Source organism: Lynx canadensis, chromosome A3 (assembly GCF_007474595.2).
Source record: "Lynx canadensis isolate LIC74 chromosome A3, mLynCan4.pri.v2, whole genome shotgun sequence".
In the NCBI taxonomy this organism is placed as follows: domain Eukaryota; kingdom Metazoa; phylum Chordata; class Mammalia; order Carnivora; family Felidae; genus Lynx; species Lynx canadensis.
The window spans coordinates 77,235,335-77,252,650 of NC_044305.1; the positions used below are offsets into that span (position 1 = coordinate 77,235,335).

Sequence of the window (17,316 nt, forward strand, 5' to 3'; positions counted from 1 at the left end):
AGCACAATTGTTGTTCAGTTTCTCTCAGGTGCAGATTCATTAGCTCTTGACTGGCTCTCCTTGTTTGTCGACTACTTGTGGAAAAAGCCATTTACCCTGGTGAATGTCAAGGTTAGTGCAAACCGTCCTTGCCATCAGTCTCTCTGGCAGAAGGTCAGGGATAAGCTTTCCTCAAATGGGCAGCGTCAAACAAAGCACAGACAGACTTAACTCACCAAAAGAAAGAAAGGAGGCCTGCTCTGGGGTTGATAAACATTCTTGTGGGCTTTGAGGACAAAAGATTAACTCCTCCTTTGCCACTTCAAGAAATGCTCACTGGAAGATGCCTTATAATATCTGGATATTTTCGAGCATGTGACATATGTTTATAAAGTAATAACTATCTATATCCATATGTTTATGCATATCCATCTGCCTATCTATATATCTATCTGTCATCTTGTTTGTTTAAGCAAGTATTGTAACTTTCAAAGTGTCCACTTTGGAAGTATATCCCATTATCCTAGGCTTGTTCTAGTTGATTTTTTTTTTGTAATTTCTCCCTTCAGTCTACGTTGTAAATCACACGAGGAAGAGCTGGCACAGTCTGAAATAATTAGATCTTAATTTATTTTCATAGAATAATACAATTTTGAATTTGAAAGGAACCTCAAGACTAACCTAGTACAACCTTCCATCCAAAGAATGAAACCTCTGCAGCAATTCTGGCAGTTGTCACCCAGCCTCAATTTGGTCACTCCTAATGACAGAAACATCCCTGACCCACCAGAAGACCATATTGAGGTAGGAAGGTGCTATTGTTACAAAGAAAGCTTTTCCTTATATTTACTAAAATCCATCTCTTTGGAAATGTAACCTTTTCTTGGACCATGAACTTCATATGCATTTAGGTATAATACCTTATGTCTATATATATATATATTATATAATATATATAATATCTAATATATATTTGATATATATATATATATAATATATATATATATATATATATTACAATTCTCCCAGTGAATCATTTCCCACATTGATTTACTGAGGAATCAATTAATATCAAAAAGACTTCTTTATATAAGCTAAAGCCAGGCAGATTTGTTTTTGGATTTCTGTATTCCAATCACAAATCATACACCAAGTATATGTTTTTAGTCATTGCATCAAATTTTTAACTTAATTGTTTGCTATCCACATTCAGCCACCTGCTATATTAACATATGAAAGCCCATTGTTATTCTTACAGAAAAATACTGGGGATCCTATATACTATTCCCTTGAGCACACCATTTGCCATACTCATTCTTACTATTTTTTCCTGAGAGTTTTGCTGGGCAATTTTGCCCCTCTATTTCAGAGTCATCTTCAGAGATCTTGCTCAAATCACTAAGATATAATCCCTTGCATAATTTTAATGACCCCCCCCCCTACTTTTCCAACAAAAGAAGTCTTGCTCTTTGAAATGTAACACCACTTATCCCACCAAACTCAGTACCATTACAAATACTCATGGGTACATTTGTCTCACGTGAAACAGAAATGGGACAACCTTGAGGTGCTTCTTACACCCTCCACATCTTGTCTCTTGTATATGATATTGATTTTGCCTTCTTACAACTTTCCCAAATCTTTTCCTTGGACTTTAATCCCATAATTTTTTCCCGCCTTTCTAGAATTCCCCCATATCATATAATTTTCTGAATCACTCAAAAGTGTTCTCTCTTGACCTTTTCCTCACTTACCTTTTCCTCTGGCAAGGAGACAAACTATTTCTAGCATATGCAACAGCTGAGTATGAGGGAGGAAAACTAACCCTGAGCACCACAGAGTATAGGGTGCTCCTTCAGTGCCATACTTTCTGGATGTCCTAGCAGCTACTGCTTTCTGTGGCTTCACCCACAAACTGTCTCATAAGTTGTCACGGCAGACTGCCTGCTTGCCTTGTGTATTCACTCCTGAATGACCTGATTTTTGTTTAAATCAACCTGGTAAATTCTGCCCTCCAACCACACTCTTTCTTTCCCCATCTTCCAAGGTCTTAGCGAATGACACTTATTTATACTACTGAATGATAGTCTCACCTTTTTAAAAACAAAATATCTAAAAATACCAAGAACTTCAGAAGGCTTTTCCCTTGAATTTTTTCACCTTCTGTAGAAAGACTCCTGTTTTCTACCTGCATTTACCCCTGTCCCCTGCTCCCACAGCCACCATATAGTCCAGACACTTAACAACTTAGACCTAGAAGCCTGCAGTAAATTTTAGCTAGTCTAGTTGCCCTTACATTCAAAATGCCCATCTATCTCATATGCAAGCAAAAAATGTACTTTGGTATTTATTTCCTGACTCAAAATCTCTCAGGTTTTCCAATGCATACCAAAAAAGTTTCATCTCTTTAGCTAGACTCTTCCAGATGTGAAACAGCCATAAGCACAATAAGACCTACTTGTGATTGAAAAATATAAGTTGCATTATAATAAACATAATTTAAGCCACATTGATATCCTTTATAATTATTCTCCTCCTTAAAAGGAAAACTCCCATAACTCAAGTTTAACAAGAATGATCCGTTTAGAAGTGTATAGACCATAATAAACCCCACATAAGTATCTGTCCATTTAGATAATCCCAGAAAATGCATAGAAAGATACTGAACTTGTCCAGGAAGTACCAGGAAAGAAACAGTTCTAAGCTGAGTTTATTGTTACCTTTTATTCTAGTGCACCCTCATTGCTGCAAGGCTTCACCAGGCCCCTTGGAGCTGTGTGCTGAGGGCTCCAAATGTTCGTCCTCATCCCCTCTCCCACTATTGATGGCATAATCTGCACAGGTCATGAGGGGAGAGGCTCACTCGGAGACTGCACCTGCTAAAAGGAGGAAAATCAATTTTCATCATCCAAAAATACAGAACTGCTGGCACACAAACTAGTTGCTCAAGGTCCCTAGGGTCTAGAAGGGGAGTCCCACTAAGAAAGACATATGCTTGGAACAGAAGTCAATACTCTCTCCATGTAGCCAGAATAATAAGGGAAGTGGGGAATGAAGAGGTAGAGGATGGAAAGTTGCTGTGCAGTTCCCCAATTCTGCAATAAATATCAGATGGAATTTAGAGCCAATATTAGGTGGGGATCTTTCTAAGAGTAATCCATAGACTTTGATATTCTAAATGTTCTCAAATGCTAAATGCAGCTGAGAGGTATAACCTATTGTGTTTTATTTTTTACTATGTTTTTAATATTCTTCACTACTTTTTATTACTATTTTTCCCTATTAGACTATTTTCTTATAATTGATATTTTGAGTTGGAATGTTATCATTATGATACCAGAGATGATTTTTTGGGAGCCACAAAATATAGATTTGCATTCTTGAAAAATAAATCTCACAGATGGGCTGATAAAACCACAAGCCCATATACCTTGACACACATGGGTGTTGTAGCATATTTATAATTCATATTTTAATTACATAAACAATGCACAAACATACATTTGTTCTATAAATTGAAACAATATGTATCTATATAGATTAAAAGAATAAAAATCTAGGGGCGCCTGTGTGGCTCAGTCGGTTAAGCATCCGACTTTAGCTCAGGTCATGATCTCACAGTTTGTGGGTTTGAGCCCTGCGTCAGGTTCTGTGCTGACAGCTCAGAGCCTGGAGCCTGTTTCAGATTCTGTGTCTCCCTCTCTCTCTGCCCCTCCCCAACTTGCACTCTGTGTCTCTCTCATAAAAGTTAATAAACACTAACAGCCGCATCTTAAACTCACCAAGTTGTGCACACTAAATATGTATAGCTTTTTGTATTTCAATCATTTGTCAATAAAGTGGCTTAAAAAAGAAAAAATAATAAACATTAAAAAAAGAATAAAAATCCTACTTCACATACCCCAACTTCACTCCTCTCCACAGAACTAATCACTATTACTGTTAACACTTAAGTGTATCTTCCTAACTTTGGACTATTCATTTACGTAAAATATACATTCATATATATGTATATATATATACACACATATATATACGCATATATATATGTTTACTATATAAAGAAATGGTTTCTCTTTGCATAAACAGGGTAGTACTCAATTCTGTTCTATAATTTAAGTTTTCCACTTAATAATTTTTCAAGCTCTTTCTATTTCTTGACTTGTAAATCGACCTTATTCTTTTGGAACTCTGAATAGTTTTCCATAACATGGATGAAATTAATTCATGCAAATGTTTGATTATTGTATTTTATTAGAATCTTTTAGTCCCAATTTTTCTCAATTACCAAAAAAAAGAACATTCTTTTAACTTGCTTCTTTATGTGTTTTGCAAGCATTGCTTAAGTGTAAAAACTGAAAAGTGAAAATTCTAGATCAAAGTCTCGAGAATTTTATAGAAACTGACAAACTGCCCCTGTAAAAAGTCTATACACATTTACATTACTACTGATGGCTTGCATTTCCCTACACTTGCTCAAATACTATATGTGTTTTTAATCTTTTAAAGTCTTTTTTTTTTTCATTTAAATGTTCTTGGTTTTTTTTAAGTTTAATGTCTATTTAAATTTATCTGTCATTTCTACTTGTTCCAATGTTGAACTGACTATTCATTTTTTTGGACAATATATTGAGATATCTTCTTTTCTGGTTTAGTCTCTCATCCCACTGCTCCCCTGAAACATAGATAGATAGATAGATAGATAGGTAATGCTTGTTCTTTTTTATATATTTATTATTTTATTTCAGTGTGTCATTTGTATTTTTTTCTTAGCCTATGGAATCTTGTCATAGAGAAGATTTAATTTTATGTCATAAAATCTGGCATTCTGTCCTTTGGAGATTCTGAGGTTTTTTTCTCTTTTTTTTCTGCTCTAGAAAGCCTTCTCAACACCACGGTTTAAAATAACAGTCCTAAATTTTCTTTTTTGAAATATTTACCTTTTTGAAAATCTAGATTTCAAAATCTATTTGATTAAAAAAAAACACTCATACCTTTATTAATTCATTCAAATATTTACTGAAAATCTGTGCTGATTTGTATGAAAGAAATTTTATTCTATATTGAGATGATCATATGCTGTTTCCTTTAATCTATTAATTATTTAATTACACCAATATATTTTTCTTACATTGAACTATTCTTGCATTTCTGAGATATATTTTCCTTGTTCAGGATTTCCATTACTAGATAAAATTTTCTTGTATTTGATATATTTATTAATCTTTGATATATTTGCTTACATTTCCATCTAGGCTTAAGAATAAGATTGGTTTTTAGTTTGTTTCTTTTATGTGTGTGTGTATATATATATATATATACACACATATATTAAATACATATATATTGTATTACATATGTATGTATTACATACATATATATGTTATATATATAATTTAATATATATGTATGTAATATATATATAAAAGAAACAAACTAAAAGACTATATATATATATACATATATATGTGTGTGTGTATATATATATATATATATATATATATATATATATATAGTCTTTCTCTTGTTTGGAATTAAATGTACTAATATTATAGAACAGACTTAGAAAGTTCCCATCATTTTTTTCTCGGTTCTGGAATACCTTTATAAAGCATGATTTTCTTGAGACTTTGGAGAATGTAAGTAATTATTTAAGCATTTTTAAGTAATTCAAATATTACAAAAATAGAGAAGTGAACAAAATATAGTTTGTAGCTCAATTATTATCACAAAGTGAACCTCCATGTAATTTCAATCCAGATCATGAGATAGACTATGACCAGGTAACAAGATGATCTTCTTTCATGCTTTCTTCCAGTCACTACATTCCCCTTCCTCCTCAAGTGCAATCTGTACCTTAAATTAGAAAATTACAGTTTCATTTTCCTTGTTTTTGAACAAAATATAAGTAGAACTATATAGTAAGTGTCCCCTTTCATGTCTAATTTCCTTTGCTCAACATTATATGTTTGTGCATTGGAGTTAAGATGGTGAAGCAGCATAGAGATCCTGAGCTTGTCTTGTCCCTGAAACGCAGCTAGATTAGCACCTAGAAACGCAGCTAGATTAGGTGTTGTGAACACCTCCAAAAATAAGATTAACACAACAATCTGCATCACTTGAGTCACAGAACTTGGAAGGTATGTGGTGCAAAGAGATGAACTAGGGGAGAGAAAAGCCATGGAGGTTAGGGAGCTGTTTTGGTAGAGTGAGGACAGAGGGAAAAAGAGAAAGGAGAAAAGTATGGCACATCAGGATCGTGCAAGAAAAGCTCTCCCCTTGAAAGTAGCTGGAAAGAAAGGGAGAGAAAGAGTGAAAACACTCCAGGAGAGAGAACAAGAAATTTGTTTCTCAAAACCATTGAAGGGAAAAAAGGAGAGGGTTTCAATACCACCAGGATTCTACAAACAGTGGAGCACAGGGTCTGAAGTTTCAGAGTTCAGTGCCTGGTGGTGCTTTGGTGAGAAAGCAAGGTGAATCTCCAGGAGCAGGCAGCAGGTTCTGAGGGGTCCACGTGCCACACAGGGAGAAGCAGTTACCCAGCTTGGAGAGGATTTGGTAGAGGCCATATAGCCTCCCACAGGCAAACGTCCCAGTGGACCCCGTAGAGCAGCCACATTTGCTGGCACTGGGATAAAGATGCCAGAGTGAAGTGAAAGCATGGGCTAGGTGTTGTGATTTGTCAAAATCTCTGAACCTCTGCTGCTGCGCGATTGCACCAATATTTTCTGGGGTAAGCCAGCACCTGGCTATTGCTCATCGAGACCCTCCCTCAGAGAGTCAGCACAGGTCTAAGCCACAGGGGTATCTGAAGAGGGGTTTTGCTTCAAAGCCCCATCTGAGATAAAACTCTGGAGGGAGGTACCACCTGGCAGGCAGACAGCTTAGACACAGACAGGGTAGAGGCGGGGAGTGGATAGAGGCCTGAGATAAAGGAGGGGTGCTTGGGTGCACCTGGATGGCTCAGTGGGTTAAGTGTCTGACTTCGGCTCAGGTCATGATCTCATGGCTTGTGAGCTCAAGTTCCACATCAGGCTCTGTGCTGACTGTTCAGAGCCTGGAGCCTGCTTCAGATTCTGTGTCTCCCTCTCTCTCTCTGCCCCTTCCCTGCTCAATCTCTCTCTCAAAAATAAATAAAAAAACATTAAAAATGTTTTTAAAAAGGAGGGGTGCTTGATCATGGGTCAGTGAGAATGTGAAGTGAGAATGGGTCAGTGAGAATGATCAAGAGACTAGGGAACTGGATAAAACCATTTCCACATTCCCACCCCTCCACACACACACTGATCCACCCTAGTAAGCTAAGTCAAACTAACAAGTGGAGAACAGAGCTGTTTCACCAAGCCCCACCCAACTACTCCCTCCAAGCACATCCCCTAGAACAGTACAAATCACTTCACCTGCTTAGTGTATGGACTATAGCAGGCTTCTTAGTTTCAGTGTAGGGTAAACTGGATGTAACTTTATTCAGGTTTCATTCTGTTTGCTGGTTCATTTATTTTTTGGTTTTGGGGGTTTTTTTGCTTAAATTGTTTTCTTTTTTCTTTCTTTCTTCCTATCTTTCTTTCTTTCTTTTCTTCCTCATTCTTGGATACATAAAGAGAAATTTTTATTTTTTTACTTTATTTTTAATTTAAAAATTTTTATTCTATTTCATTTTATTTATTTCATTTGATTCTATTTTATTATATCTATTATTTAATTTAAAACATTTATCTTTTTATTTTCTTTCTCTTTCTTCTCTATTTTATCAAGCCTCTTTCAATAAGCAGAACAAAACACACCTAGGATCTAGATTACTTTATTTGATTTTTAAAATTTAATATTTTAATTTAATTTTTTCTTCCTCCAAATGGCAAACTGAAGGAATTTACCCCAAAAGAAAGAATGGGAAGAAGTGATAGCCAGGGGCTTTATCAAAACAGATATAAGCAAGATGTCTGAACCATGATAAAAAGAATACTAGCTAGCATTGAAAAAAAGCACAGAATCCCTTTCTGCAGAGATAAAAGAAATAAAATCTAGTTGGGACAAAATTAAAATTTCTACAACCAAGATGCGATCTCAAATGGATGTCATGATGGCAAGGTTGGACGAAGCAAAACAGTGAATCAGTGATTTAAAAGATAAAATTATGGAGAATAATGAAGCAGGAAAAAAAAGGGAAATAAAGGTAAAAGATCATGATACAAGACTTAGAGAACTCAGTGACTTATTAAAAAGGGGTAACATCTGATTCATAGGAGTCTCAAAGGATGAAGAGAGAGAAAAAGTGATAGAAGATTTATGTGAGCAAATTATTGTGGAAAACTTTCCTAATCTAGGGAAGGACACAGACATCAAAATCAAATAACCACAGAGAACTCCCATTAGATTCAACAAAAACCAACCATCACCAAGCCATATCATAGTCAAATTCACAAAATACACAGACAAGGAAAGAATTATGAAAGGAGCAAGTGAAAAAAAGTCCTTAACCTATAAGGGAGGATAGATCAGGTCTGCAGCAGACCTATCCACAGAAACTTGGCAGGCCAGAAAGGAGTGGCAGGATATATTTAATGTGCTAAATTGTAAAAATATACAGCCAAGAGTTCTTTATACAGCAAGGCTGTCATTCAAAATGGAAGGAGAGATTAAAGAGTTTCCCAGAAAAACAAAAACTAAAGGAGTTCATGACCACTAAACCAGCCCTCCAAAAAATTTTAAGGGGGATCCTTTGAGTGGAGTAAAGGCAAAATAAAACAAAACAGACCAAAAGTAACAAAGACTAGAAAGGACCAGAGAACATCACCAGAAACACTAAGTCAACAGGCAACACTATGGTGCTAAATTCATATATCTCAGTACTCACTCTAAATGTCAATGGACTAAACATTTCAGTCAAAAGACATACGGCATCAGAATGGATAAGAAAACAAGACCCATCTATATGCTGCTTACAAGAGATTAATTTTAGACCTAAAGACACCTGCAGAATGAAAGTAAGGGGATGGAGAACCATCTATCATGCTAACAGTCATTAAAAGTAAGCTGGAATACTTATATCAAACAAACTAGATTTTAAAATAAAGGCTGTAACAAGAGATGAAGAAGGGTATTGTATTGTAATTAAGGGGTCTATCCACCAAGAAAATCTAACAATTGTAAATATTTATGCCCCCAATGTGGAGAACCCAAATATATAAATCAATTAATCACAAACATAAAAAACCTCAATAATTCCAGAATAGTAGAGGACTTCAACAGCCCATTTATAGCAAAGGACAGATCATCTAAGCAGAAAATCAACAAGGAAGCAATAGCTTTGAATCACACACAGGGCCAGATGAACTTAACACATATATTCACAACATTTCATCCTAAAGCAGCAGAATACACTTTCTTCTGGAGTGCACATGGAACATTCTTCAGAATAGACCACATAATGTGTCACATATCAGCCCTCAAGAAAGTACAAAAAGATCGAGATCATACCTTGCATATTTTCATACCACAACACTCAAAATCAACCACAAGAAAAAATTTGGAAAACACCATGAATACTTGGAGATTAAAGAACATCCTACTAAAGAATGAATGTGTTAACAAGAAATTAAAGGGGAAATTAAAAAGTACACGGAAGCCAATGGAAATGAAAACACAACAGCCCAAAACTTCTGGGATGCAGCAAAGGCATAAGAGGGAAGTATACAGCAATCCAGGCCTTCCTAAAGAAGGAAGAAAGGTCTCAGATACACAACCTAACATTACACCTAAAAGAGCTGGAAAAGTAACATCAAATAAATCCCAAAACCAGCAGAAGAAGGGAAGTAATAAAGATTAGAGCAGAAATCAATGATGTCTAAATTAAAAAAAAAAATCAGAACAGATCAATGAAACCAGGAGCTGGTTCTTTGAAAGAATTAACAAAACTGGTAAACCCCTAGCCAGAATGATCAAAAAGAAAAAGGAAAGGACCCAAATAAATAAAATCACGAGCAAAATAAAATCACAACCAACACTGCAGAAACACAAACAATAAGAGAACATTATGAGCAATTATATGCCAACAAAGTGGGCAATCTGGAAGAAACGGTCAAATTCCTAGAAACATATAAACTACCAAAACTGAAACAGGAAGAAATAGAAAATTTCAACACACACATAAAAAGTAAAGAAATTGAATCAGTAATAAAAAATCTGCCAACAAACAAGAATCCAGGGCTGGGTGGCTTCCCAGGGGAATTCTATCAAACATTTAAAGAAGAGTTAAGGCCTATTCTTTTGAAGCTGTTCCAGAAAATAGAAATGGAAGGAAAATTTCCAAACTCATTCTACGAGGTCAGCATTACATTAATTTCAAAACCAGACAAAGACCCCACTAAAAAGGAGAACTACATACCAAATTCCCTGATGAACATGGATGCAGAAATTCTAAACAAGATACTAGCAAACCAGATCCAACAATACATTAAAAGAATTGTTCACCATGATTATGTGGGATTTATTCCTGGGATGCAGGGCTGGTTTAATGTCTGCAAATCAATCAATATGATACATCACATTAAAAAAGAAAGGATAAGATCCACATGCTCCTTTCAATAGATGCTGAAAAAGAATTTGACACAATACAGCACCCTTTCCTGATAAAAACCCTCAAGAAAGTAGGGATAGAAGGATCATACCTCAAGATCATAAAGACCATATACGGAAGACCAACTGCTAATATTGCCCTCAATGGGGAAAACGGAGAGCTTCCCCCCTAAGTTCAGGAACATGACAAAAATGTCTACTCTCACCACTGTTATTCAACATAGTGCAGCCAGACAACACAAAGAAATACAAGGCATCCAAATTGGCAAGGAGGAAGTCAAACATTCACTCTGTGTAGACAACATGATACTCTATGTGGAAAACCCAAAAGACTCCAGCAAAAAAATGCTAGAACTGATACATTAACTCAGCAAAGTCACAAGATATAAAATCAATGTACAGAAATAGTTTGCATTTCTATACATGAGTAATGAAGCAGCTGAAAGAGAAGTCAAGGAATTGACTCCATTTATAATTGCACCAAAATCCATAAAATACCTAGGAATAAAACCTAACAAAAGAGTTGAAAAATCTATACACTGAAAACTATAGAAAACTTATGAAAGAAATTGAAGAAGACACAAAAACTGGAAAAACATTCCGTATTCATGGAATGGAAGAACAAATATTGTTAAAATGTTGATACTACACAAAGCAATCTACATATTCAGTGCAATCCCTATCAAAATGCCAGCAGCATTCTTCACAGAGCTAGAATAAACAATCCTAAAATTTGTATGGAACCAGAAAAGGCTCTGTATAGCCAAAGCAATCCTGAAAAAGAAAATCAAAGCTGGCGGCATCACAATTTCGGACTTCAAGCTGTATTACAAAGCTGTAATCATCAAGACAGTATGGTAATAACATAAAAACAGACACTCAGGTCAATGGAACAAAATAGAGCCCCCAGAAATAGACCCATAAACATATGGCCAACTAATCTTTGACAAAGCAGGAAAGAATATCCAATGGAAAAAAAGACAGTCTCTTCAGCAAATGGTGTTGGGAAAACTGGACAGCGACATGCAGAAGAATGAACCTGGACCACTCTCTTACAACATACACAAAAATAAACTCAAAATGGATGAAAGACTTAAACATAAAATAGGAAGCCATCAAAATCCTAGAAGAGAAAATAGTCAACAACCTCCTTGACCTTGGCTGCAGCAACTTCTTCCTGGACCTGTCTCCAGAGGCAAGGGAAACAAAAGCAAAAATGAACTATTGGGACCTCATCAAGATGAAAAGCTTCTGCACAGCAAAGGAAACTATCAGCAAAACTAAAAGGCAACCAACGGAATGGGAGAAGATATTTACAAATGACATATCAGATAAAGGGTTAGTATCCAAAATCTATAAAGAACTTATCAAACTTGGGACACCTGGGTGGCTCAGTCGGTTAAGCATCCGACTTCAGCTCAGATCATGATCTCACAGTTTGTGAGTTCGAGCCCCGTGTTGGGCTCTGTGTTGACAGCTCAGAGCCTGGAGCCTGTTTCAGATTCTGTGTCTCCCTCTCTCTCTCTGCCCCTTCCCCACTCAGGCTCTGTCTCTCTCTGTCTCTCAAAAATGAATAAAAGTTAAAAGAAAATTTTAAAAAAAGAGCTTATCAAACTCAACACCCAGAAAACAAATAATCCAGTGAAAAAATGGGCAAAAGACATGAATAGTCACTTTTCTAAGGAATACATCTAGATGGGTAACAGACATAAAAAAAATGCACAACATCACTCATCATCAGAGAAAATACAAATCAAAACCACAATGATATCCCACCTCACACCTGTCAGAATGGCTAAAATTAACAAGTCAGGCAACAACAGATGTTGGTGAGGATGCCGTGAAAGAGGATCTCTTTTGCACTGCTGGTGGGAATGCAAATTGCTACAGCCACTCTGGAAAACAGTATGAAGGCTCCTCAAAAAATGAAAAATAGAACTACCTTATGACCCAGCATTTGCACTACTAGGTATTTATCCAAAGGATACAGGAGTGCTGATTCGAAGGGACACATGCACCCTAACGTTTATAGAAGCACAATAGACAACAGGCGAAGTATGGAAAGAGCCTAAATGTCCATCGACCAATGAATGGATAAAGATGTGGTATACATACCCAATGGAATGTTACTCAGTGATCAAAAAAAAATGAAATCTTGCCATTTCATGGATGGAACTAGAGTGTATTATGCTAAATGAAATAAGTCAGAGAAAGACAAGTATCATGATTTCACTCATATGTGGAATTTAAGATACAAAACATATGAACATAAGGGAAGGGAAGCAAAAATAATATAAAAACAGAGAGGGAGACCATCCATAAATGACTCCTAAATATAGAGAACAAACTGAGGGTTTCTGGCAGAGTGCTGAGGGGCAGGGGGAGTGTTAAAGGGGTGAGAGGCATTAAGGAGGACATTTGTTGGGATGAGCAATGAGTGTTATATGTAAGTGATGAATCACTAAATTTTATTCCTGAAATTATTACACTGTATGTTAACTAACTTGAATTAAAAAAAAAAATCTCAAGGTCAAGTATGTAACACTGACTATTCATTTGATATTTGCAAAGTACTTTGACAGCAAATGCATTTCATATTTAAAAAAAAAAGAGTTACAAACCTCCAGTTAGGAATTAAGTACAGCATAGGAAATATAGTAAATAATATTGTAATATACTTATTCTTGTGAATGTTTCATAATGTGTATGATTATCCAATCATTATATTGTACACCTGAAACTAATTTACTATTACATGTAAATTATAATAAAAAATTTTAGCAAAAAAGTTAAAACAAAACAAAAAACAAAAAACATATGTTTGTGAATTAATTCATGTTTCAATATGCAGCAAACTATATCCATTTCATTGCTGTAGAGTATCTCATTGTACAGATATACTACAATTTATTCACCTAATGTTGTAAAATGGCTATTTGAAACCACGCTGCTATTGGCATCCCTTGATGTTTCTTGGTATATGTGAGCATGCATTTCTTTTGGGTATACCAAGGCATAAAAATGCTGTTGCAGATAATGCCAAACAGATATAATTATTGACATTCCCAGTAGCAGTGACCAGAGGAAAGTCAATGCCTTTATTACGGCTATAGCTTTCCATTGTCTTTTATTTTTTATAATTTTTGTAATGTTTATTTATTTTTGAGAGAGAGACAGAGACAGAGACAGAGTGTGAGTGGGAGAAGGGCAGACAGAGAGGGAGACACAAAATCTGAAGTAGGCTCCAGGCTCTGAGCTGTCAGCACAGAGCCTGAGGTGGGGCTCAAAGCCATGAACCACGAGATCCTGACCAAAGCCTAAGTCAGGAGCTTAACTGACTGAACCACCCAGGCACCCCTCTATTATATCTTTTTTAATTTATTAGTCTAGAGAATATATACCAATATTTCAGTGTTATTTAAATTTGTATTTTCCCTTTTTTGAGCATCTATTCATATGGTGTGGGTTTTTTTGTTTGTTTGTTGGTTGGTTGGTTTGTTTTTGGTGATTAAGATATTCTCTTTTTAAAGTGTCTAGTCAAATCCGGATGGCCAACAGGCACATGAAAAGATGCTCAACGTCGCTCCTCATCAGGGAAATACAAATCAAAACCACACTCAGATAACACCTCACGCCAGTCAGAGTGGCCAAAATGAACAAATCAGGAGACTATAGATGCTGGAGAGGATGTGGAGAAACAGGAACCCTCTTGCACTGTTGGTGGGAATGCAAACTGGTGCAGTCACTCTGGAAAACAGTGTGGAGGTTCCTCAAAAAATTAAAAAATAGACCTACCCTATGACCCAGCAGTAGCACTGCTAGGAATTTACCCAAGGGATACAGGAGTACTGATGCATAGGGGCACTTGTACCCCAATGTTTATGGCAGCACTCTCAACAATAGCCAAATTATGGAAAGAGCCTAAATGTCCATCAACTGATGAATGGATAAAGAAATTGTTTATATACACAATGGAATACTACATGGCAATGAGAAAGAATGAAATATGGCCCTTTGTAGCAATGTGGATGGAACTGGAGAGTGTTATGCTAAGTGAAATAAGCCATACAGAGAGAGACAGATACCATATGTTTTCACTCTTATGTGGATCCTGAGAAACTTAACAGGAACCCATGGGGGAGGGGAAGGAGAAAAAAAAAGAGAGAGAGAGGTTAGAGTGGGAGAGAGCCAAAGCATAAGAGACTCTTAAAAAATGAGAACAAACTGAGGGCTGATGGGGGGTAGGAGGGTGGGGAGGGTGGGGGATGGGTATTGAAAAGGGCATCTTTTGGGATGAGCACTGGGTGTTGTATGGAAACCAATTTGACAATAAATTTCATATATTTTTAAAAAAGTTAAAAAAAATACAAAATACAAAAATAAAAAAAATAAAATAAAGTGTCCAGTCAAGTCCCCAACCCATTTGGAAGTAGGAGGTTGTGTGTTTTCTATAAACTTCATAATCTACAACCTAGATGAAGTTGATTTTGTTATTGACTCAAGGTAATTCATTCATACCGATGAATATCCATCCAGTTGACCGAGCAAAGTTTACTGAAAAAATTGCTCATTCCTAACTTTCCTACAGGGGTCTCCTTCCCAGATCAAGTCTCCTTATATGTATGAGTCTGGTCCTGAATCTGTTCTATTTTATATTTGTCAATACCACACAGTTTTAATTACTATACCTTCATTCTAAGTTTGAGGTCTAATAGGACAAGTCCTATCAGGTATTCTTGGCCCTTTCATATATAAATTTTACAATCAGCTCATCCATTTCCATTATGCAATCTATAGAAAATTTGTTTGGGATTGTATTGAATCTAAATATCAATTTGGGGAGAATTGATATTTTTATAATCTGGAGTTTTCCAATAAATGAACATGTGATTTCCTCTATTTAGAACTACTTTATTTTCTTTCAAAATTATCTTACCATTTTCTGTGTAGAAGTTGTGCCTATCTTCCATGATATTTGCTTTATAATTTTGTATGCATTACAATGGTTTCTTCTAATATATTTCATTTTCTTCTTTTTGAGGCTAATATACATAAATATACTTGATTTTTTTATTTTTGCCATACCCATTTGCTAATTCCAATAATTCATCTGAAAAATTCTTCCAGATGTTTATGATTATAATCATATCTTTAATAACAATGATTTTAATTCTTTCATTTGTTTTTGTTTTTGTTTTTGTATCTTATTGCCCTGAAAAGGAATTCCAGTAAAATGTTGCATAGTACTGATAGTCATCCTCAAATCAGTCCCAATCTTGAATACCTTTCAATATTTCATCATACTTACTGGTAAGTATGTTATTTGCTGCAAGTTTATGTATAGTTATATTTTATCAGATGAAGTAAGTTCCTTTCTATTCCCACTTTGTCAAGTTTTGCTTATGTGTTTGTTTTAATCATAAAGGGCAAGTTTCTAAAATCGCCTTTCCTGAATTTATTAAAAATATGTTTGTATTTTCCTTTATTGTGTTAATGTGGTGAATTACATTAATTAATTTTCTAATGTTAAACTTTGCATTTTTGGAATAAAACCAACTTGATCATGAAACATGACCTTTTTAATTTATTGCTATATCCAGTTTGCTCTTTTTATGCTTATAAATTTTTATCTATGTTTATAAGAGAAACTGACTTGCAATAGTCTTTTATGTAATTCTTTGTCAGTTTTGGTATAGAGGTCACACACACCACATAAATTGAGTTGGAAGTATTCCCTAGTTTGTGTTTGTTTTCCATTCTCTGAAAGAGGATGCATAAGATTGTCATGATTTTCTCTTTAAGTAACTGGTAAAATTCACTCATGAAGCCATCTGGCCACAGAGCATATTTTATTTTCTGTAGAAAACTTCTAATAAGGAAGTCACTTTTTTAACAGTTATGTACACTTAAATGTTTTATTTCTTCTTATTGTCATTTTTGTAAGAAGAATTTTCCATAAGAATGTGTGCATTGGATGTTATATTTTTAAATGTCTAGCATAAAGTTGTTTACAACAAAAGTACGTATTATTTGTAAGAGATTTAGTAATGCCCTTTTTCCATTCCTGATTTATATCTTCTCTCTCTCATCAGTTTCCTTCAAAAACTAAAATTTATCAATTTTGTAAACATTTCAAAGAATTAACATTTGGTTCTGTTGCATGTTTGTGTACTATTTCTTTAAATTCCTCTGTATCTGTAATTTTCTTCTTTCTTTGGTTTTCAAACTGTTCTTTTTTTGCTCTATTTTCTTTAGATTGATAGCTGATTTTTTAAATCTTTATTATCTTCTTACATATGCATTTAAATCTATAAATATCCCTTTAAATTTCCTGAGCTGCAATCTGCAGTTTATATTTTCATTATCTCTCATAAATTTATACTTTCTTTGGTAATTTCTTTTTTTGACTCAGAATCTATTTAGAAGTATACCTTTTAATTTCAAAAGATATGGAAATTTACTAGTTACCTTTTTGTTTTTGTTTTCATGCTTAATTTTCTCTGTGGTCAGATAACAGTCAACGTGACAACAATCCTTTGAAATTTGTTTGGACTTTCTATATGAATTGACAGATAATCTATTTTGGTTAATGTTCCATATGCACTTCATATGTATTCATATTCTGCATATGTTGGATGTAGTGTTCTGTATCAGTGACATCATGTTTGTTAATTGTGTTGTTCAAATATTCCACATTCTATCTTCTTACTGTTTTATTCTCTGGTTGGTTTTATCAGTTAATTAAGATAACTGTGTTAAAAT

At 35.0% G+C, this 17,316-nt stretch overlaps 1 long non-coding RNA gene across 1 annotated transcript in view; it reads right to left on the reverse strand.

The window, feature by feature from the left end:
* Positions 1-2,705: 2,705 nt before the first annotated feature.
* Positions 2,706-17,316, reverse strand: part of LOC115510607 — a 122,520-nt gene continuing 107,909 nt past the window's right edge. The window contains exon 3 of the long non-coding RNA XR_003967779.1: positions 2,706-2,858. This is a non-coding gene — a long non-coding RNA (uncharacterized LOC115510607). The remainder of the gene's footprint in view (positions 2,859-17,316) is intronic.